The sequence below is a fragment of the Lissotriton vulgaris genome, chromosome 6, assembly GCF_964263255.1.
Source record: "Lissotriton vulgaris chromosome 6, aLisVul1.2, whole genome shotgun sequence".
NCBI lineage: Eukaryota > Metazoa > Chordata > Amphibia > Caudata > Salamandridae > Lissotriton > Lissotriton vulgaris.
In genome coordinates this window covers 1,653,817,181-1,653,841,536 of record NC_141694.1, presented here as the reverse complement: position 1 = coordinate 1,653,841,536, position 24,356 = coordinate 1,653,817,181, and positions in this window count along the sequence as shown.

Genomic DNA, 24,356 nt, shown 5'->3' with positions numbered 1-24,356 from the left:
GTGGGTTGTGTCTGCTGGTAACTTTGAACCAATTTATCCTTAAGGGACATTGGTCGTCTGTACTTAATGGTAGGTGATTCTCCCTTTACTTTGCCGTTCAAAGGGTTCGCTTCAACAAGTCACCAATGATTTATCATTAATGATCTAAGATTACAAGATTTTACATTATATGTGGTGATCATACGGGGATTGCCGTCTGAGGTATCCCTGACCGATAAAGCCTTGCTTTTACCAATTTATACATATATATGTTACATCGCCAAAATTGCCACAATCTGATCCTAGGACTTGGAAATCTAATTGTTAGAAATGGGGAGTCTGGTTGTCAAAGTATGCACCCTGTACAAGCAGGAACCACAACTCTAATCAGGGTATGCTAGATACACAATAAAATATGATCTGTGCTCACCCTCTGGTAGCTTGGCACAGAGCAGTCAAGCATATCTAAGGAGGCAATGAGTAAAGTATTTGGTAAAGTATTTGGTCAAAACATACACAGTAAGACAACGAAAACACCACAAACATACTCCACACTGGTTTAGAAATCTAGACAATAATGTTATGAGTAACACAAGACCAAAATGACAAATATCTAATAAGTAGAACCAGAGTTATGAATTTTTAAAGATTAAATCAAATTGTAGTGCTTAAAAGCAAATAGTGCTTAGGAGTTACTTGAAGTCGCACTGGACCAGGGTAAATCCAAAGTTCAGTCTGACCACGATGGAGGCCAGGCCAGATACAGGACTCACGCAGGTTCACTGAAAAAGTGCCTAGGATGGAGCAAGCGTCAATGTCTAAGACTCGATGTGAGGAACAGAGGAGGTGGTGCATCAGCGTCAATCCCGTGGATGCCGGTGAAATGCCGGTTTCGATCCTCACAGTCAATGAAGGTTTTGTTGACGAACCTCTTTATGAGGCAGGCACTGTGTCATCTTCGAGCCACACTGTCCATCATCATTGAGCTGCGCAGTCCGTCGAATCGATGTCGTCGACTGGCTCCTGCATTGAAGGGAAACGCGCCTGTTCCGATTGGTCAGCACTGCATCAATTGTGATGGTTCTGGACAGCAGAAATCACATTTCAAGGGCCCAGGGCTGGGCAAGGCACCACTTGGTGGGGCATGACTCACAAATGGCAGTGTCCAGGTGTTATTGCAGGGTCGAAGGAAGTCTTTGATAGCCTTGAGACTTCATAACAGGGGGCAAGCCAGTAAGCCCTTGGAGTCATTTTGGGTTCAAGTGAGATGGGTTTAGTTCTTGCCCTCAGGAGGACAGAAATCCGCAGGAAGCAGGACAGTCCAGCAAAACATAAAAGCAGTTCTTTCAGACCAGCAATCAAGCAGAGCGGCAATTCTTGTAGTACAGCAGTCTTTACTCCTGCCAGAGTTCTCTCCAGGTCCAGTAGTATTTTGTCTTGGCAGGGTCAGAGGCCCAGTACTTCTACCCAGTTTTATCTTTCAAGTGGGGTGACTTCAGAGCAGGCCCTTGAAGTGCACAGGCCTTCCTTTCTTCTCAGGCTTGGCTCCAGATTATCAGTAGGGAGTGGTGCGAGAAACAGGGCATTGCCTATTCAAGTGTAAGTGTCAGGTCCCCCCTCTCGCCCTACCCAGGAAGAGATATCAGAATGCAGAGGAATACCTATGAGTTCTCTGTCACACCCACCTTCCTGTATTTGTGGCTGTCTAGAGCGAATGCGCAAAGTGTAGCTGTCACCCACCCCAGATGTGTACTGAAAACAGGCTCCAAGGCACACAGAGCAGTTAGAGCAGAGAAATGCCCTATTCTAAAAGTGGCATTTCCAACATAGTAATGTTAAATCCAACTTTACTAGTAAAGAGGATTTATCATTACCATTCCAAAGATATAAAACATGATGTAGCTACTCCTTTCTGATCAGGAATTATAGCTTAAAAGTGTATTAAATAATTCCCAGTGCTAGACTATGAGAGGAGTGGGCCTCACAGAAGTGAACACTGAATGTGGATGTTTGTTACTAGCAGGACATATGAAACTTAAAAGTACATGTCCTTCCTTTTACCTACATTGCACACTGCCCTTAGGGCTACCTAGGGCCTACCATGGGTGTGCCTTATATGTAGTATAAAAGGGGAGTTTAAGGCTTCACAAGTGATTTTAAATATGTTAAATGCCCAGTCAAAGTGGCAGTACACTGCACACACAGGCCTTGCAATGACAGGCCTGAGACAGGTTTGAGAGGCTACTTGTGTGAGTGGCATAATCAGTGCTGTAGGCCCACTAGTAGCATTAAGGTTACCGGCCCTGGGTATACGTTATACCATTTTACAAGGGACTTATAAGTAAATAAACATGTCAATTGGGTATACACCAATGTCACCATGTTTAGAGGAGAAGCACATGCACTTTAGCATTGGTCAGCAGTGGTAAAGTGCTCAGAGCCCTAAAGCCAACAAAAAGACACAGCAAAAAGAGGAGGTAAGCAGGCAAAGGGTTTGGGCGAAGACCACCCTAAGGGTGACAGGTCTAACACTGATGTATTTGAAGACTCTTACTGGCTTAACTCAAAGGAACATCTCTCTTTGTGTATCACTATTATTCAAAGAGCAAAATAGGCAGCATATTGACAAGTAACACCCCTTTTAAAAGCCAGATTGCAACAGTTAACAAATAGTTCTTGATAACGCTGGATTCTTATCTTATCTTACCATCTCTTAAGAATTATCGGTCGACTGGGCCTTTTTATCTGCTAGAAGTGTAAAGGGGAGAAAATCAATATATATCCACCACCATCAATATGAGTTATTCAATTTAGACTCTGAAAGGACCAATGACTCTGAAATTCAATTTTTTTTTTTTTTTTTTTTTTTTTGGCGTAAAAACTTTTATTGATGTTCATCATCCATTTTACAACAAGACAATTACACAGTAATCATGACAGGAGAAAAGAACAGGATGTCCCGTAGTAGTACACAGCTATTTAGCCGACAACCCTCCGGTCCGGCAGCAAGGATGAGGATGATACGGCAGACCATAAGGAGAAACATCGGAGTTATGAAGTTTTACTTTTTTAAATAGCATTATTGGTAACTGTTCCATGTATAAAACGTTGAAAAACAAACCAAACAAATTGGCTCAATAATAGTGCTTAGATGCGAAGCAATATAGAACAGAAGACGCTAGTAGAACACACCGACCCCCCACCCCAGGCCCAACCCCTCCACCCCCCGCAGAACGTGAGCAGGAGTTCCAATTATTTGAGCACCGTTCTAGTCTTGCCCCGTGGCAGCCCATAGGTTAGCCAATCATCTCCTCCTCATCTTCCGAGTCCTCGTCTTCAGCCTCCTGAAGCGGGTCGCACAGGTCCCCCCTATATCTATTCCAGGCCTCCCACACCCTGTTCCATTTCTTTGGGTTCGCTCTCAATTTGTAGACAGTTCGTTCAGTTAACATCAGTTTGTCCATATTTTGACACCATAGCGACAAGGTAGGTAACTCAGCCACCCCCCACCTCTGTGCCATATCACGCTTAGCCATCATCGTTCCAATTGTAACCCACTGCTGTTGTCTGAGGTTAAGATCAGTGCCCTCCCAAACATTCAGAAGACAGAGGCGCGGTTCGGGTGTGAGGGAGGTGTCAAGGGCCTGGGAAATCGTGCGCATGACCTGTTGCCAGTACCGGGCAATGAGAGGGCAGCCCCACAACGTGTGCAATAGTGTGCCATCCTCCCCACATCCTCTAAGACAACGAGGGGAGTCAGACCTGTGCATTTTGTGTAGGGTGGTCCTAGTGTAGTATGTTCTGTGCAGTATTTTCAGTTGTATGAGTCTGAACCTGGCAGAAACCCCAGCCTCTCTCGGGGATGCCACAGCAGCGTTCCAGTCCGTCTCATCCATAGCGCCCAACTCATCCTCCCATTTTTCTCGCTGGGTCTGTAGGGGGTCAGAGAGATTGTTCAGTAATTTACGGTAGGTGAGTGAGGTGGCTTTCGTTTGCATGTAATCCGTGAGGAGCCGGTCTTCTAGGGGCGAGGATTCCGGGATTGTGGTTCCCGGCTCCAACACCGCCAGGAGAGCGTGCCTGATTTGGACGTACCTATATGTTTCCGTGGGGCCCAGCTCATATTGTTGTTGGAGTTGCTCGAATGGTATCACCCCAGTGGACGTCCAGAGGTCCCCCACTGTAGAAATGCCTATATTGTCCCATTGGGTGAACCCTTTACTGGTCCTCAGGCAGCCCAGTTTTTTAGTGTCCCAGAGCGGGGTAAGCTTCGTAATGACTCCCTTCCACTGTAGCTTGGTGAGTGCCCTGTACCATAGGGTAATTGTGTGTTTAGTGGGGCAAATCAGGTTCTTGAGTAGACTGTGGTTATAGAGGGGGGCCAGGAGACTCTGTGTCCCGAGTTGGGCCCTGTCCGCCATGTACGCCGGGTCAGTGTGTGGTGCATGGATCCATTGGTTAAGTACCTTAAGTTGGGATGCCCAATAATAAAGCTGTACGTTCGGCAGTGCAATGCCACCATCGTACCAGCCGCGGTTCAGTTTGAGGTGCGCTATCCTTGGGGGACGCTCACCCCAAAGTAGAGTGGTAACCATCGCGGTAATTTTCTGGAAGTAAGAGGGCGGAATCAGGACAGACGCATTCTCAAAGACATATAGGAGGCGCGGGAGCGCCATCATTTTGAACAGCGCGGCGCGGCCTAAAAGAGTGAGCGGCAGGGACGACCAGTGCCGCACGTCTGCCTTCAAACGGAGGAGGGGGGGCGCCAGATATCGATTGGTGAAGACGGTCATATCGTTAGTGACATGGATACCCAAATATTTGAAGGAAACATCTGTCACCACCAACGGACAATGTTCCGGGAGGACTGGTCGAGGGCCCTTCAGTACATAAAGGACCGATTTCGTCCAGTTAATGGTGTAACCAGAGGCCGCACCGTGTTTGTCACAAAGCGCCAGTAAAATCGGGACACTCCGTTCGGGTGCTGATACGTACACCAGCATATCATCCGCATACAATGATATTCTATCTTCCCAGGTCTCCGTCCACCTGATGCCCTTCAACAGTGGTGTCGTTCTGAGGACGATCGCGAGGGGTTCAAGGACCAACGCGAACAGCAATGGGGAGAGGGGGCAGCCCTGGCGGGTTCCACGCGCCAAAGAGATCGCACGGGAGATATGGCCATTGGCCGCTACGTGAGCTACTGGGCCTGTGTAAAGTAGTCGGATCCAGGATAGGAACTTCGGACCGAAGCCCATCCGGTGCAGGACTGCGAACAGGTAATGCCACTCCACCATGTCGAAGGCCATCCTGGCGTCCAGCGACAAGATGGCTGCTGGTTCTGTCAAGGAGTGTGCACGCGCCAACGCGCCGTGTACTCTACGGAGATTTAATGCTGTACTCCTGTGAGGCATAAAGCCGGACTGGTCCGGGTGGATCAGCTGGCCAAGGTGTGGGGTCAGTCGATTAGCGATCACCTTCGCCAGGATCTTCGCCTCTGCATTGAGTAGCGAGATCGGGCGGTAGGATTCACAACATTCTGGAGGTTTCTCAGGTTTTGGGATAGCAACTATCGTTGCCAGGCGCTGATCCGATGGCAGCGTTCCTGACTCACGACAGTTCTCGAACATGGCCAGTAGCGGTGGGCCCAGTGTGTCGGACATCGTTTGGAACCATTCGATCGGGATCCCGTTTGGGCCCAGCGCTCTGCCCGTGTGCAGTGCGCCTATCGCCATACGGAGTTCCTCCACTGTGAGATCCGCTTCCAGCTCGGTTTGCGCCTCCGGCGTTAGCCCCTCCACCTCAATCTCTTGGAGCGCCAGTTCCGCCTGTTCCGGCGTGACCACCACTTCTGGGGTGTAAACTGATTGAAAGTGGTCTGCCAGGAGGTCAACTATCTTGGGAGGGTGCGTGTGAAGCGTCCCCGTGTGGTCTTGCAACTGCAGGATATGCCTTCCTCCATCCCGCTTTTTGTCCAACCAAGCCAGCAACTTGTTGGCTTTGTCGCCTACATCATAAACTCTGCATGCCGTTGATTCGATCCGCTCTAACACCCTACGGCGGAGAAAGTCGTCATGTTTTTGTTGGCAGAGAGTCAGCGCGTGCCTGGTGGCTTCTGACGGTGTGGCCATGTGAGTCGCATTTGCCTGTTCCAATTGCAGTTCCAGTTCGACCATTTCCAGTTTTTGTTTGCGCTTATGGTCGGCTATGGTCGAAATGGCCTGGCCCCTGAGCACCGTCTTGTATGCTTCCCAGAGAACCGTCGGCGAGGACACCGACCCGGAGTTCTCCTGGAAGTAAAGTTTAGTGGCAGTTTTAAGGGATTTTCGGATCGGGGGAGTTTTAAGATAGCTGGGGTAGATGGGAAAGAGACACGTGCGGGCCGTGGCAGAGCAGGACAGGGTAGCGAGCAGGGGAGAGTGATCTGAAATACCCCGTGGTGCGATGTGTACTTTGTCAAAAGTGAGTTTACCGCCCCCCAGTGTGAGGAAATAGTCTATGCGCGACAGGCAAGCATGGGTGGAGGAATAGTATGAATAGTGGCGATCAGTAGGGTGAAGCTGCCTCCAAATGTCTACCAGACCCTGTGCCTCTAAGAAGTCCCTGAATTTCGTTGGGCCAGTAGGGAGGGGGCGAGCCGGGAACCTGTCCATATCAGAATTAGCCAATGCATTGAAATCTCCGCCCACTAACAAATCCCCTTCCGGGAGTTCCAAAAGAAATTTACCCAGGGCCGGAAGTGCCGATGAATGTAGCGCCAGCGGGATGTACGCAGACACCACGTTGATGGGCACGCCCTCCCATTGTCCACACACCGCCGCGAAGCGGCCATGATGATCTGTTTTTGTGGAGTGGTGAATGAATCGTGACGTCCTTTTTCCCCATATCCGCGTACCCCGGGATCCCGAAGTAAAGTCTGAGTGTATCAGCATGCGGTATCCTCTCCTATCTAGGGCTTTGGAGGCAACCCCCACTAAATGTGTTTCTTGGAGGAGGGCGATATCACAGTTCAGTCTCTTAATACATTGTAGGACCAGCCCTCTCTTCACTTTATCACCCAACCCCCGCACATTCCAGGATACTACCCGAAGCGGCGGTACCGCCCCCACCCCAGTGTCATGCGTTACTACAGCAGGTCGCGGGGGATCCGCCATATTGTAGTCAGTCGTACAGTTGAGTGCCCTAGAGGGCGGGGCGGAGGCATAACAGATAGGAAGAACCCCAAGCCAGTGCGACTAAGCGTGTGAGTGTACCGATACAGTGATCGAGGAGCAGAGGCAATATACCCGGTGTAGGGAATACGGTCAAGTGTGGACACTAGCAGTTCCAAGACAAGAAGTTGAGCCAAACATTTCAAACTAAACAACCAACACAACCCCCCCATTCCCAACAACCCCACCCTCCCTGCTTCCCTGCTACACGGACTCCAAACTGCCCGCCACCCCAATCTAGCAGAGTGCTTCATCCCACCCCAAAGAAAACACACAGTTACTTGCTCGTTGGGGGTGAGGAGCGCTCCGGAATCAGCGGCCCCTCATTCCCTCCACGGAGGCCCTCGGCCCAGTGTCCATGACGGTTCCAGCCACAGTACCAAACTTTTACAGTGCACACATGTGTTCAAGGGTCCACCTCCAGACTCAAAGCAGTTTCATCTCGTATCGGAGAGCTTCTGCCACTGTTCGTACCCTCGGCCCCTGCAGCGGTGGAATCAGAGTGAGGCGAGCCGGTCTTAGTCCGTCCAGGGCGACGAGAGTGAGAAGCCGGACGCCAGCCGTCCAGCCAGTCTCGCGCAGTGCTTGGGTCATCAAAAAACCATGTCCTGTTTTCCGCCACCACCCGCAGCCTGGCTGGGAAGATCATAGAATATGGGAGTTCCCGTTTCCTAAGTTCTCTTTTAATATCCAAGAATGTCTTTCGCCGCCTGGCCACTTCCGCCGTGTAGTCCGGGAAGAAAGCTACCGCTGAGTTTAGGATTTTCACCGGCGGCGAGACGCGTGCCGCCTGCAGGATGATGTCCCGGTCACGGAAGTTGAAAAGTCTCGCTAGGATCGGCCGCGGCGTGGCCCCTGGTTTCGGTTGACCACCCGGGACTCTATGGGCTCGCTCCACAGAAAAGAAGGCCGACAGGCCCTTGGGTTGGAGATGAGTCTTAATGAGTTCCTCCACATAAAGATCCGTAGCCCTCACACCTTCTGACTCCGGAACGCCAAGAATGCGTACATTGTTCCGCCTGGAGCGGCCCTCCTGGTCGTCGAGCTTGTCCTTAAGGTGCTTGTTTTCGGCCATGACCGCTTCCATGGCCGTCTGCAGTTCTGAGACATCCTCCACCAGCGACTTCGTGACGAGCTCCAGAGAGCCTACCTTTTCCGCCATTTTATGAAAGTCAGCGCGGATTAGGGTGATTTCTGTTGAGATGCAGCCCACCGTTGCCTGGACCTGTGTGAGAGCCTTCATGATATCGTCCAGTGTCGCCTTCTTCGGCCCCCCGGATTCGCCTGGTTTCACAGGGGGAGTTTTTCCCTCCGCCGGAGGGGAAGCGGTCCTGTCGTTGGTGAAGCGGTCAATACGAGTCTGGGTAGTGCCGCCTTTCACACCTTTCCCGGCCATCGTTCGGTCACGGAGGGAATACAGTTCGTCGGTCCGGTGGGGCGCCAGGTAGACGGGCAGTTGCCGCGCTGCTCCCGGTGCCGGATGAAGGACCTCCGTCGTTAAAAGGTAGACTCCTGCACGGTCTGTCGGGCAAATTATGGTCGGTGGCTTCGGTAGTGTGCGGCCGCCCTTCCAGTGAGACGTTGCTGGAGAGAGCGAGTCGAATGACGCAGGACAGGACCGTTATTGGGCGTGGGGCTCCTGCACCGACCACTTCCTGTCTGCGGCTGCCAGGCCGGCTGCACTTCCGGTCGGATTCAGCTAGCACTTGAGGGCCCGGAGGTGGGCCTAGGCTCCGGTCGATTCAACTTTCGACGATAACTCCGGCATACAATGTTCGATTATCGTCTGGAGACCTGCCGCCAGTCCCGCCCGGTCCCGGGCGTTCGGTGCCGCCGTTGGAGGTAACAAATAGTCACGGATTATTGTGCGGATAGATGGAGAGGTCGCTTACCCGCCGGAGCTAGTCCTCTATGCTGCCGCCATGTTCGGCCGCCAGCCACGCCCCCCTGAAATTCAAATTTAAAGATTTATTACAAAGCTAAAAAATAACTGGAATACAAGCACCTGATATCGAGGTCAAAAAAATACATGAGAACTAGCAGATAATTCATCCTACGAATCGACCTAATTCTGAGCAAAGTGAAAAGACTAAGTAATTCAAGAAAAATTAAACAAGCAACAACTGCTCCGATATCCAAATTGTCTTAATCAGTTACAGAAAGGAAAATTAATCAGTTAAGTCTGTCCTTACACTACCATTAAGGTGACATCCCTACTTAGCATCTCCCAGGCAAGATTGAGAAAAAAGTGTCAACACTTGAAGACTTCCTAAGAAGTACACTCATGTTGCATGGGTCAAAAAGCCAAAGCTAGATCTTCATCCTAAGAATCGATCCCTTCTCTTACCCTCCTAATGGCTCTCTGCTCTCATCTGCCTCTCCTCCCAGGGCTCTGTCCCTAAAACAAAACAGTCATCTCAAAGAACATGCCCCGAAACACCTTCTTGGGATGGACATCTTCGACAGGTGATTTACCTCAACTTGTGCGTTGTCCAAGAACGGTTGAGTTGTCCTTGGGTCTCAGACTTCTCCAGTGAGCTTCCAATTATCAAATTCCAGTGTAACATTGTAACATGTCTCCTCCATATCTGCTAACTGCTTCAACTGAGAGCCTTCCCAGGGAAAATGCAATTCAGGCCTTCTCGATTCCTCTAACATAAGAAACCACGAAGAGACCTTGCCATTGCAAAACGTAAATACTCAGTTTAGGTCGTTACACACTAACGAATACACATTAATAAGCATTACAGCTCTATACGGAAGCTTGTTTCCGGTCCAGGGAAGGCATGGCTTGGCAGTTCGGGCTGGACTGTTCTCATGAAGCACAGGGTCAGACTGATTTGCATATGGCCATGTCTGAACTGGGGTGGTGTGGAGTGCAAAAAAACGATGGATTTAGACCCAGATCTCTGTACTGGGGTGAATGTATGACATTGTTCTGCATTCTGTCTATCAACTGTGGTTTTTGCATTTGACACCCCGAGTGGGATGGGTATGCACAGACGTGAGTCCAATGCTCTCCACACCACTGGATTCAAGCAAGCCGGGCTGAAGACGGCTGGAATGCCAGAAACTGGTCCTCAGAAGCTTATTTCCGGTCCAGGGAAGGCATGGCTTGGCAGCTCGGGCTGGACTGTTCCCATGAGGCACAGGGTCAGACTGATTTGCATATGGCCATGTCTGAACTGGGGTGGTGTGGTGTGCAAAAAAACGATGGATTTAGGCCCAGATCTCTGTACTGGGGTGAATGTATGACATTGTTCTGCATTCTGTCCATCAACTGTGGTTTTTGCATTTGTCACCCCGAGTGAGATGGGTATGCTCAGACGTGAGTCCCATGCTCTCCACACCACTGGATTCAAGCAAGCCGGCTGAAGACGGCTGGAATGCCAGAAACTGGTCCTCGGAAGCTTGTTTCCGGTCCAGGGAAGCCATGGCTTGGCAGTTCGGTCTGGACTGTTCCCATGAGGCACAGGGTCAGACTGATTTGCATATGGCCATGTCTGAACTGGGGTGGTGTGGAGTGCAAAAAACGATGGATTTAGGCCCAGATCTCTGTACTGGGTGAATGTATGACATTGTTCAGCATTCTGTCCATCAACTGTGGTTTTTGCATCTATACTTTAGGGCACATTTAAGGATCTCTACATGTGCAGACTTTTATGGTGCACGTTTAAATCAAATGCGTTACATTACAAGTGAACTGATTCGTGAAGCACTTGCAATAGGAAATTACATTAAAAGTCGTTTTACCCTTTCTATTAACGCAAACAAATTTTCTAGCATTACACATACAATTTCATTTTTACGTTCACATTTTCTAATGATTCACATTTAGTTTAACGCAGAATACTTGTGGGTGCGGACTAGCTGTGATTATAATACACCCCTACAAATTCCAGGATATCATGAGGCTCTATCATTCTCAAAGTGAAGTAAGCTACCCATCACGTTTGCCCAATGGGCTTTTATAACGTTTTGCTCTCCTTCTGCAGTGTACCCTTCCATGCAAGCTCAAATTAAGAGGGTTATCAGTTATCAGCTAAATCTGCTTCTAAAGAATCTAATTTACCTGGGCTGGTTTGGAAAAGAAACACGTTTCGCGGTAAAACCAACATTTTGAAACATGGATTCAGCTTCATGCCAACAAATGACTCTAGAGGCTGAAAGTCCCTTCATCTTTAGAAATAATGGACCGTACTACAAGTATTACAGAAGGAGAGTTTAACATTCCTAAGTATCGCGCTGGCTTTTGGATGTTCTTATCAGGAAACACCGGACGATAAAACTGGATCTTAGTTATGGAAATGTTCATTGTGTACCCTGAAAGTGCAGAACGTGTTCTAATGTCCTGGGTTTGTTTCCTGGAAGCAGTAAACCTCTTGCTTTAAGAACAGGGTACTCTCATCTGTACACAGCCTCGTGTAATGCAGTAGGGCTGGCCGCAGTCCTATAACATATCATTTTTAAATAAATAATGCTTTTTGAGCAATGCAATGCGGATTTGAAACAATGGGAGCCTTTATGATTCTCCCAGCTCAAGCCTTACAGCCTCGGATCTCTCCATTGAATACTTGCGATTTACCCATTAATGCCAGTTGTATCAATGTGGTGAACTGAAAAGGGACATTCATAGTATCGATTCAGTAACACAGATTTTTACTTCACGGAATGAAAAGCTTTGGCGGCGTCCAGTAGCAGGACTGCTAATGGGGTCTAAATGAACTCTAGATCATCTACAAAGCCCGCAACTGATGGAATTGCTATTTTATTTTAAGTCTGAATTAGCAAAATAAAACTGCAGGCCACATTGGATTATTGCACGCATAGAATGTTTAATCGAATTTTGCAATTGGCGTTCTAAAATGTGCACTCTCTGTTTTTTCGTTGCCACGTCCCAAAACATGAATGAACACCAGTGATAAAAATTCAGGCGATCCCAGCCCAGATTCAATTGAATAGGAGGGTAAGCATGGAAACCAATACCATTCACAAATACCTACATGCCTCATGAAGGGGTCTGTCTTCCCATGAGGTGTTTAATTAGAGTGGAGTGCCACCTGCCCTGCTTCTTCCACAGAGGTGGGTGTACCCTCACTGAGCAATCGGTTTAATTCCCACCCTCATTCTAAAGCCCAGCTTTTATAAAACACTCTCTATCTACTCTCTAGGGGACCCAATTCCCGCTCTACCAGTCTCCAGTGACACGTTTGCAGGCTCTGCAGGCTCTGCATGAATGCTATAGAATGGAAAAAACATCCTTTACAAAGTAACTGGTACAACGCAGTACCGTTACGACGCAGCTTTAGCAACGAAAGTCGTTACAACGACTTTCACTGGAGGGCGCTCTAGGATAGGGGATAGTTTAATTTACTATCCAACACCTTCCCTACTATCCACGGGGACTGGTGTTGGAATAGTAAATTAAACTATTCACTATCACCGCCCCCCCCAACGCAAGTCATTGTAATGACTTGCGTTTTTAAAACTGCGTCGTAAAGGGACGCGTTGTAACGGTACGCGTTGTACCGTCATACATCCCTATAGAATGGCTATCAGAGGGAATCATCTTTTCGCGCCAAACCAAACAGTAGGGTCGGAGCACTTGACAGCAAGACCAATATATTAATTCACGCCAGGAGAGTGATGATGTCACATATGATCTGGTTAAACAATATTTAACAACGTTTTATCAGTGAATCTGCTTTCATCCTTTGACAAAGTAAGGGTCTGGTGTGCAGAGCCTTCAACTATGTAGAACAGGCCTGACCACCTCCTCTAAGGGATGAAACATTCATTTCCCACCCAGATCAATCAATCAATCAATCAATCAATCAATCAATCAATCAATCAATCAGAGTACTTGTAAAGCACTCTACTTACCCATGAGGGTCCCAAGGCGCTGAGGTGAGAGGGGGGTTGCTGCTACTGCTCGAAGAGCCAGGTCTTGAGGAGTCTTCTGAAGGGGAGTAGGTCTTGGGTCTGCCGTATGTGGGTAGGGAGGGTGTTCCAGGTCTTGGCGGCGAGGTATGAGAAAAATCTGCCTCCGGAGGTCGTTGTTGGATGCAGAGGACAGCGGCGAGGGCGAGGCTGAAAATGTCTATAGCTACCCAAAGATTCTGCAAGCATCTCTGTGGTAAATATGCACAGTAATCATGTCTAACAAGATTAATGTTGCTCTACTGTTTAGTCCTACACCTAAACAAACTCTAACACTAATCCAATCTCCAATATGTGGGGGAGTGGCCAGGCACCGAAGATGGCGGACGCTTCTTGCTAACGCTCCGTGCCTCATCCCCTGATTATCCTGGGCATCCTGCTGTCACGGGGCTTACCTGCCATGCCTGCTTGAGCGCGGGCCTCCGAAGCAAGGTTCCTTGAGCCCTGAAATCACCTCTCGACCGCCCTGGGAGCTGCGGCCTGCTCTGTTGCGGAAACCTGGGCCTGGTCGTGCGGCTGCATGGCTGACCCACGCCAGACGGTTCCACTGCCTCTGAGTAAGGGGTGCCCCCACTGCGCGCCTGTGACTTCCTGGTGTTGCCGCTTCTTACCCTGATGGTAACGCGGAGGGCACCCTGCGACTTCTTCTGGCCGGAGGTAGCTGCTCGGGACCTGGCTGTGTGAAGAGGACGGATCAGGCGTGAGCTGCTGCTGCAGACGCCGCTGACACACCGCTGTGAACACAGACGCCCTTCACAGGGCTGCTTCTGTGCTGGGTCTACTGGAGAGGGAGCTTTGTCTTCTGGAGGGCTACTGTAGTCACTCACCGTGCGGAGGGACACACTGTGGGTTGGTGGGAGACCGCATTCTGGAGAGTCTACTCTTGATCCCAGGCGAGTCTTCCGACTTGAGAGCATTGCAGAGACCTAGCAGCCCAGCCTCATTTCCTATGAAGCGCGCGCAGCAGATTGTCATGGGCCGCCTACTCAACAATCCCTCCTGCGATGTGCCTCCTGAGGGCCAGACTGGGGCATCACTCACAACCCCCGGATCGACGACTGCGATTAATCCACCTGACATTGCCACCAAACAGGACTCTGTACTGGCAGCAGTGGAACGCATTGGTAGTGCCCTGGATCTGACCCGCACCTCTGTGGAGGGCCGCATGGACACTATCACCTCCGATTTCCCACTCCTTCGAGCCAACCAACACAAACTTTCATACCGACTACGCGAAGCGGAAACCACACTAGCAGATCTCTGACCCCGGTCTCAGAATTGCTCGTCTGCACTCCAAGACCTACTGGACCGAGTTTGCACCCTAGAGGACAAGGTGGATGATGCGGAGGGTCGCTCATGTTGAAATAATTAGCGGGTAGTTAATCTTCCTGAAGGGACGGAAAGCAGGACAGAGAGACCTTCACGGAGACCTGTATGAAGGAGCTCATGCCTCCCGGATAACTCTCCCCACAATTCGTGGTAGAACGCGCCCACCGCATACCTGCTCGCAGGCCCCCTCCTGGGGCGCGCCCTCGCCCCTTCCTATTCCGAGTCATGAACTTCAGGGACAGAGGTGCTATACTAGGAGAGCTGGGCAAACACCCCGGCCCTAAGGTGCAAAACATCTCAGTCTCTCTCTTTCCTGATTATACGGCTCAGGTACAAAGGAGACGACCCACCTTCACTGCCGTTAAAAAGCAGCTTTGTGACCTGGATCTTCGCTACTCCTTGCTCTACCCGGCTCACGTGTGCGTTGTCAAGGATGGCTCTACAAAATACTTTTACTCTCCTACGGAAACATGGGACTGGCTTGAGTAACAGGGCCTGGCTTCCGCACCCAAATCTTCTGACGAGTCTCGACCTCGTGGGTGTCCTCGTAGAGGTCGCCGCAGAGGTGGTCAAGCCCAATACAATGGGACATGTAGTGACGCCCCCAGTCCCGACCAAATCAGAATGTCAGGGAGCCCTGCGGGCGATGGCAGCCCTCCAGATCTCCGTCTCCGGTCGGCTCTGCTACCTCTCCGCCCACGTCCAGAGCTCCCGATTCCACACAGGAGTGGTCCTTAGATGCAGATTTTCCCCCGAACCGGGGTGTCACCCCACAGACGGCGAATGGCATTATTTGACATTTGATGTACATTCCGATCAGACTGCAGCAGGAATCCAAGACAAATTTGTTTGTTGCTTGCATGGTGTATGATGCCCCCCCCATTTTTCACATGCTGATTGGGGGTATTTGAAGGGGGCAGAATATGCATTGCTTACTTCCTTCTACAGATTCCCTTCTCCTCCCGAAGTCCTGACATTACATCGAACTGTGACTTCTAGGCTTGTAAAACACCACAGTATTTCCGTGATGCCCTGTATCCTGCTCCACTGAGGTAATTTGAAGGGTATGGTCCTTACACTGATTCCTCTCGTTTGTTGGTTGCACTCTCCTCTCTCCCCCAAAGTCAATCAACAACGACAGTTTCGGAGCCATGATTTGGCAAGAGTGTTTGGGCAGTTCCTCACATTGGGGTTCCGCTCTTTTACTGTTGCAAGGTTGCTTATGACCTCATCTTATTGTTTCTCTTCCCCTGTATGAGTTGCCAGTCCCACAGACCTGCCGCTTCCCGGTCCTCCCCATCCACGGGAGCTCCCCTCGTAGGGACCCCACAGTATCCGGATTAGGCACGCTGTCTTTAGTTGCCTCAATGACAGACCTTAAAGACCTTAATTGGAATGTCAAGGGCATCCAGACACCTTCTAAACGATACGCCATTTATGCCTACTTTCATTTGATAGCCTTGGAAGCTACCCACCTGTGCCGACGTTGGCGTGGCCAGATATACAGCGCCAATTACTCGTCCATGGCTAGAGGGATGATGATATGGGTTAAGGCAGGGGTCCCATGGGAAGAAAAGGCAGTTCTGACAGACCCAATGGGGCGGTATGTCATGATAGGCGGCAGACTGAATGGCCAGCCGATATTATTGGGTTCCCTACACGCCCCCAATGTTGCCCAGGGCACCTTCCTGAGTGATCTCTCAGAGATTTTGCTCCATTGGAGAGACATCCCGTGGCTCCTGGGGGGGGATTTTAATTCAGTCCTCGATGTCTCCTTTGCCCCCTCACTAATACTACAGCCTCCTCAAATGCTCGCCTTTTAAGCACATGGCTAGGTAATTGGGCCCTTTCCGATGTTTGGTGGGAATTACATCCGCACTCCAGGGTATACTCATTCTATTCCCCAGTCCATAAACTACATGTGCGTCTTGACCGTTTACTCGCATCCGTAGCCCTCCTCCCTCTCTGATCATATCCCCTTGTTGATGCACTTGGTCTGGGGAGCGTTAGCTCCTCCGGTTCCCACTTGGCACCTACAGACTGCAGCGTTGGAGGACCTTCCCTTCCAAGGCTCACTAGAGTCTACAATAGCCAACTACTTTGCACTTAACACCGGTTCAACAGACTCTATCCTCACTGAATGGGAGGCTTTTAAGGTGGTGGTTAGGGGCCATTGTCTGGGTCAGACTTGGAACATTCGCAGGCAGTTGGACACCTCACTGACCCGCATTGAGGACCAGTTGCTCCAGCTCGATTCGCAGGTTGTCACAGACCCGACATGGCGGCAGCACCTCGATGCCGCCCATGCTGAGTGGGAGACACTTCTAGACCGCCTACGCTGCCATAAATATTTAGCGCATTCGACCCACTCCCATTCGACCGCAGACAAGGTTGGACAACTACTGGCGTACTTGATTAGACAGGAACATCCCCAGCGGCCCATATATTTCCTCCTAGATGACCTCGGCTGATAACGCAACACACAGGGAGACATTCACGCCCATATGACTGAACACTACACTCGCCTCTACGACACCCTCCTGACAGGCGTCGCTCGCGACGTGGGATCCTTCCTGGACACTGTGGAGTTGCCTACTCTGACATTGGATCAGACCCTGGAACTGGACACTCCTATAGCAGAGGGAGAAATTGCGTGCCTTGTCCTCGGGTAAAACTCCAGGACCAGACAGACTCCCAACGGAATTTTTCAAAACTTAGGCGGAACATTTGGTGCCGCAACTGCACTCAGTATTCCTGGAGGCAGTCTCAGAGGGGACGTTGCCCCCATCCATGCGTGCGGCTAATGTAGTGTCCTTATTGAAGCCTGGTAAGGACCCCACTTCTTCTGGCTCCTACCGGACGATTGCTGTATTGAATTCGGACTATAAGATCCTGGTGAAGGTCTTGGCCAACCGGCTAGCTCCACTAGTCCCAGAGCTGGTACTTTCTGATCAGAATGGATTTGTTTTACAGCTTAGTACAGTCCAGAACCTGCGCCACTACTTTTGGGTCACGGAATATGCCCCAACAGTCTGGCTCCGGTTGCATGGTGTTAGACCTTTAGAAGGCCTTCGACTCCCTGGCCTGGGATTTCCTCTTTGCTGCCCTGACACGTTTTGGAGTTGGCCCCTACGTCTTCGGCTTAATACAGTTGTTATACAGCAATCCATCAGTCCGGGTTTGGACGGGCCCATATATTTCAGATCCGGTTCGTTACACCGTGGGACACGGCAGGGTTGCTTCGGCAGGTCTTATGAGACTCTTCCCTACCCTTCCTTTGCTTTTGTTGTCCTCATTTTGTTGTACCCTATGTCCCAGGCTATGTTTGAACTGCACTGTTCCTGTACTACCCACGTACCACCTGATGTATAGAATTAGCAGCACCGCTTTGTCCCTTCTCGAGATATTACCATTAGCTTGCTTGGTTGTATTAGCACACCCGGAATTTGCATTGTCATGTCATTGCTAACCAAAGCGCACCTTACTACTGGCAATTCATTCCCCCCCCCCATTTGTTACATGAGTTCTGCTTTGACTGTAATGTTTTACTGAACAATATGCAAAACAAACAAAACAAAAAGGTTAATAAAAACTATTTATACAAACTCCAATCTGTTACCCAAATGCACTGCTCATTGGTTATACCCATTTCACAGTACCAGCTTGTAGTGGCATTTAGGGATGCTGCAAGCAGTAATACAAAATGCTTGCTTTGGATTACCTAATGAATCAGTCGGCAAACCTGTTTGAAAGATAACAACCAGGAAATATCTCGACCTTTGTTTCATATATGTGCATATTGGTCATGGAGGGAGGAAGCTGTTGGTTGGTCTAAAGAGTTGCATTGTCCATTGACTTTCCAATGGGGATTTCATGCTAAGCAGTACACTGATCACTGTGTACCCTTGTTTCGCACTAAGCAAAAAGATTTCAGGTTGTTTGTGGTGTCTCCTGAGAGGTAAAAACAATGCAATGTTGTCCCACACTTTTAGTAAACAAAGATTCTATCCCAATGCTATGGACCCTTTTTGTGTCAAATAGTGTATTGTTTGTGAGCATGGGCTATGTGTACCACACAGTCTTCATCAGTACCCTATTACACTAAAGAATCTGCTGTTTACACCGCCCAGACATCTCAGTGGAGTCTTTAGCCCTATAATTGTTCCCCATATATACATGGTGCATATTCTGCAACTGAAAAGTACATGGCATTTTGGTGTATGCGGGTGGGACATACTTTATGCGACCTCACACAGACATTGAACATTGTAAGTTCTTAGACATTTTATGAAGGTGATTTAGTCAGCATAATCATTTCTTTCAATGCCAAGAAGGTGTAAAAATAAAAAGTATCTGAAGAAAAGTATGTCCCACCTAATAAAATGTCACCACTGCATTTCAGTCTCTCACCATGGAACAGAAACTATAGAAAGATCAGCACTCTACCAAATATTAGATTTACAAAAATTACCCTATAGCTCGAACTCGAGGAAGGTATCAGAGCGCTTTACATGAACTTCAGCTGCATTACAGCCGGACACATTCATTTTTGGTAGGTCCGGGAGTTTTAGGGGAATATTCACAAGAACTTATCTCCAATATCTGCACCTTAACGCATCAAAAGTGGAGATAGATCTAACAACCCATTCACAAGCTGGTGCAAACTGCAGACATCACCAGTATTCCCGTGAGAACTGCCCCAAAATGTATCTAGACGGTGGACACCACCAACTAACCCATTGAGATGCAGAGTAGGCATTCCCGTGCAAAAACACACGAAGAAACCACAACACTACTTTCACAACGAACTGCCAGATCTGCGATGTGAACCAAAAAAAGGCGATAAGCCGCAGTAGCAGCAGGGAATTAACACCTGCCTTTTGCTGGTGTTAAGCAGGGTCGACTACCTGCAGCATAAAAGGGAGCCCAGCCAAGGGCCACACCTGAAGACCCACATATGCCATGGAGACAATGCTCATGCAACGTGGATGCCCATGAGGGCCACAGCACCCAACGCAACCACTCCAGGCCCGCCACCAACCCCAGGATCCGTCCCGCCCCCCCGGGAACACCACAGAGGCAGCGTACATAAAGACAGCGGACCCACCTGAAATACACCTGCCACCCAGACCCAATGCCAGAGGAGGACAGTGCCCACTACAGGCCCAAAAGAACAACCATCCCTGCATCCTGAGCCACATTCCCCACCTGCTGATGGTCCCAACCCAGCAGGCAACCAACATCCCTCTGCAAACAAAGCTCCTGGCTGCGCAGCACATGCCGGCCTCTGGTATCGTACCATCCCACCCACAACTGCCAGAGTCGGAGGAGTCGCACAGCCAACCCCACCCAAGGTCATCACACCTGTCCTGGATGCCAATATCAGCCTGGTACCCCAGCACCCTAACGCCACCCACACTAGGCAGGAAAAGGAAAGAAGGCAGTAAGGGATACTTCAAAGCCGCACCACCTCGCTATACACAGGTCATAAATATGCCACTGCGCAGGAGAAGCTGGAGACCAAGCAAGGCACTTACTTCAAAGCTGGATTCCCTCACGTGTCAGGGACAATCAACTGCACACATGCACCCCTCGTGCCCCCTGCCCACACTGCACACAACTACCACAACAGAAAGCACACGCATACCATAACCCTGGGAGGGTGCATGATACTCACACCTTTAGACAGCCCATTATTACTCAGCGCTCCCAGCATGGCATACATGGAAATGCAGTGCTCATTGGTAGGGTCCAAAATAAATACACCACACACCTCCAGCACAAAGTCATGCAACTCACGACACTGCCAATGGCCATACAGCACAACTATATCCAACATGACACACAACATGCCAACCAACCAGACACGACAACACGACTCCATTGGGTATCCGGCCTTGCCATACCCACAACCCAGCCATGCCATGGCACCACTGCCACACAATAGCAGGATGTGAGGAGAGGCATCGAGAAGGCATATGCGAGAGCGGCAAGTGACCAAGGAGTGTGAACCTACCCAATGCCATGGAAATGGCCATGTGGAGATCAACTGCTGGTGCATGGAGTGTAGTGGCCAGTGGACGCTACAATGTCCCCACAGGCTGTGTGGCAGAATGCAGAAATGTCGCATGTTACGTCCCCCCCACATGTGCATGCCTAGTGGGTTGGACCTGTGTATGCCAGGCCTGCATAGGGGTGTGAACAAAAAGCCTTTGCACTGGTCATGGTTCTTTTTGGAATGGACAACGCATCTGCCAGGGCGGTGCCTCTCAGCCTGCCACGATTCCTGCGCCGAGTGCGGCAGGGCCTGCGTCCCTATGCGCCTGCTGCACCCTGGGCCGCTGGTCCCCAGTCCCGTCATGCTTGCCACAGCACACTAACGAGGCTTCGCTCACCTGCCTACACTGGCATGTGTCAAAGAGGACCCACCATGTGCCTTTGCAAGCTCTAAGCACCAGTCCCGCAACCTCTGCAGCCTCTGCAGACCATCGCTGCCCCCCGAGACTGGCCCACATTACTCCTTTCTCATTGACATACTCCACCGGTGTCCTCTTTGGCCCAGTAGGTCCCACACATGGAACTATGTCCTGAGTCCTGAATGGCAGTGACCCCAAAACCGTGGCAGCAGTCACAGCACCAGACTCCCTTCGATCAGTGAGGCAAAATTCTATATCGCAGGCCTGCGACACGTGGTACCACTAACCCTGTTCAATGCACGCCTGCGACACGTGGTGCCACTAACCCTGTTCAACGCAAGCCAGTGACAGGTGGTGCCACTAACCCTGTTCACCACAAGTCGGCGACACTCGGTGAATGGCCCGTGCTGACCGCTGCATCACGCCTACACTGGGGTCCAGTAGGTCACACATGTGGAACTGTGTCTTGGGTAAGATGCGGAGGAGTCCACACCATCGAACATGCTTCATCGCCGGCGGCATCCCCTAAAAGCACTGGTGCTACTAACTCTGTGCGCAATGTGTCATGGGTACTATCTGGTTGGACCTTGATGGCGTCTGAGCCCATGGCCTGGTGGAGTTCTGCACCTTCATCTGACTGGACCAGGCTTGGTGTCCGAGATGTGTCTGTTCCATTCATCTTCACCATAGTGACTGTTTCAGTGTGGTCCTGCCATCTGCATCATGCCCTGAAGGGTACACCTTCCACTGTCCACCGAGACACTTTGCGACAAGCCCCTTTGTCATCTACGGAAACCTGCACTTCACTCGTTCCCTGCCCCAGTGCTCCGCAAGTCAGCGGCCCATGGCGGTAGGCCTGTGCAGGACGCTGTGCATTTAGGACTACAAGCTCTGTGCAGTACAAGTCATGGGACCTTTATGGTTGAATGCTTGTGTCCTTTACGATGTACACTGTTGTCAATTTCTGACTGCACCAGGCAGCCCTTGCCGGCTGGTGTGCACACACCCCACACACATCCAACACGGGTATCACTCGGTATGTGTGCCTGCTAAAAAATGTGACCATTATAATAATGGGGTAACCCTAAAGGTACTAGACCTGGGTGATTACTAGTATAAACATACAATGGTCCAAGACCCAATATTTTCAAAATGAGAAATCAAAGATTTAGCAGCTCAAGGTGTGCATAGAATTCACAACCCAACCACAATTAAATGGAAAACAAAAGAATAGGCAACAGTAATAAATTCAAGCTTTTTATGCATTTAATCCATGCTTGGAATTCAGAATATTATCTACAGTTTTTTACATTTTATATACAATGCCCCGTATCAAGAGCGTGCAGTAAAGGAAAGAAAGTGTCAAAGGGCGTGATGGTGATGAGGTGAAAAAGGAGAACAGAAATCACACAGAGTGTATAAAAAGTTATTCTGTATTGATCAGAAGAAACAGTCAACAAAGGACTAGAGCAATAAAACCTGGCCACATTAGTAGGTCAAATATACAGTCCTTAATAATGTTCATGAGACATTAGATGTATAAATGTCTGCACTGAAGGGAAGATAACATTAGTGGTCCAGGTATTCTTAATTATGTGTCGACGTTTCGACTCGTCTTGGGGCCTTGCGGTTAGTTAGTCCTGGGCCATGGGAGTCTTCTTCAGGACGGATATGACGGGGCAAGGGATCAAGTAGATGACCCTACAGAAAATACAAATATCAGTGAGGAAGTTGCCTATTTTATATTAAAACCTAGGGGAGGGTTCAAAAATTGGCTTACCCTTCACACGTTGGGGGGGGGGGGGGGCCTGATATCCCCAAGGTAACTCAGTCTTTACAGATTCGAGAAGGTGTCGTAGAGGTCCTCTGAAACAATCAAAGAGGAACCTATGCGTTACAATAATGCAAGCCCAGTGGAAAATTAATTGCCAGAGTGACCAGTATCAGTATATTATTGAATTACCTTATGTTTGTGCATGAGGTTCCTATGTTAATCATGAGACCATATAGAGAATATGTCTCCTCAGTTCAATTCATTGGCACTTGTGCAGCTTACAGAAGTCATCACATTTGGTTGTGCCTGAAAAATAAGGGCCATTGCCTCGTAAGTACCAATACCTTGTTGTGCAAAAAGTAATTTGAACAGATGGCCAGTCAGGGGCCATTTACCTGTATGAAGGTGTCAATGCAAGGAATCCGAAGTAAAAACGAAGTCAGGGACAGCAACTGCAAATTGCAAAAAAGGGGGTAAGTGTCCATCCCTAAAAGAACGCTGCGCGTTATGCTGGCAGGGCTGCCTAATGAACTTACTTGAAAGTCCGATCAGAGGTGTCTGATCAGTAGACACGCGTTAGGGAACCTCCAGAACCGAGTGGATCAAAACATCGGTTGTAGGTTGTGTTTAACCGCGTTTGGGTAATAGAGCGCGAAGACGGACTAATCCGTGGCAGGGCACTTCCGGGTGTACGAGGACACTCCCTTCGCCGAAATTAAATGGATACAGTTGAAAGCATCAACTCAACAAGGTATAAATGAATTACTGATGATGTGAGCGCCTTGCAGGTTATTATATGGACCAAAAAATTAATCAATGAAATTATTGATTACAGGAATATTATTGCGCGATGCATATTCCTATTTGTGTATAGTTGACGTTATAGTGGGCTGAGCACACTAACCTCGTGATAATAATACATATACATTGTATTGGTTGCAATAGATAAGGGCAGATTAGCTTAAGGATGAACATCCATGGCGGCCATATTGGATTGGGGAGATGCAAATCGTGCCCGATTGGTTAATCATGACATACAATTTAACAGACATATTTACAAGAAAAACAAGAAAAACAGGGAGACAGTAGCAACCACCGTATACAGTTACACTCAACGCATAGTTGCCATAGTGGTGGGCACTATGTATATTTACACTAAAACGTATAGTTGCCAAAGTGATAGTCATTTACAGTGGGAGTAAGGGGACAGTTAGACAAACACTATATACAAATACACTCAATTCATAGCTACCTTACTAATCAATTGATAGTGACAATAGGGGGACAATCTGGAAAACCACTATATATAATTACACTCGACGCATAATTATCCTAGCAGTGATGATTTACAATGGACATATAGGATCGGATTGTAGTTACAGGTTCCACCTTGGAGGAGAAAAACGGGGGGAATCAGGATCAGAGGATTCCCACTTGTCTATTGATCTCCTCCAATTCATTCAACCCTTTATGTGCCGTATCCAGGAGGTGTATCCAACGGCATTCCCTCCTGCTTAGGATGCTCTGTATGTCACCCCCTCGTGGGTTAGCTTGTATTTTTTTTCACGACCCACCATTTGATGCTTTCCGGAGGGTGTGAAAAAGTAGTGAAATGCTGTACAAGTGGAGCCCCTATTGTTTTGCATCGTATTCGACTGACATGTTGGAGGATCCTACACTTTACTCTTTGAATGGTTTGTCCAACAT